Source organism: Tupaia chinensis, unplaced genomic scaffold (assembly GCF_000334495.1).
Source record: "Tupaia chinensis unplaced genomic scaffold, TupChi_1.0 Scaffold000561_1, whole genome shotgun sequence".
NCBI lineage: Eukaryota > Metazoa > Chordata > Mammalia > Scandentia > Tupaiidae > Tupaia > Tupaia belangeri.
The window spans coordinates 3,168,606-3,168,966 of NW_006160074.1; positions in this window are offsets into that span (position 1 = coordinate 3,168,606).

Genomic DNA, 361 nt, shown 5'->3' on the forward strand with positions numbered 1-361 from the left:
AGAGAAGGACTTGCATGTCGGTGAAGGAAGAAGCTGGGTGGGAAGACAGGGAAATGTAGAGTAAAACCAAGCTGACCCAAGGTTGGGCCGAACACCTGCATTTGCAGGCTGTAAAATGCAGTTTAATCAGAGTGCCATTTATTATTCAAATGATTTTAATTATTGGAATGCACAATTTTTAATATGCAAATACAAAAGGTTTTATTTTTTTAAGAGGTTGTTTTGTTTTGTTTTGTTTTGTTTTTGCTATTGGATGTGTGTACTTGTTGGAGAGACAGACAGACAGAAAGTGAGAAATCACCCCCCAGGGAGGATGGCCACGCTACAATCCCTTCTCCTCCTTTCTCCTCTTGGGATCTTG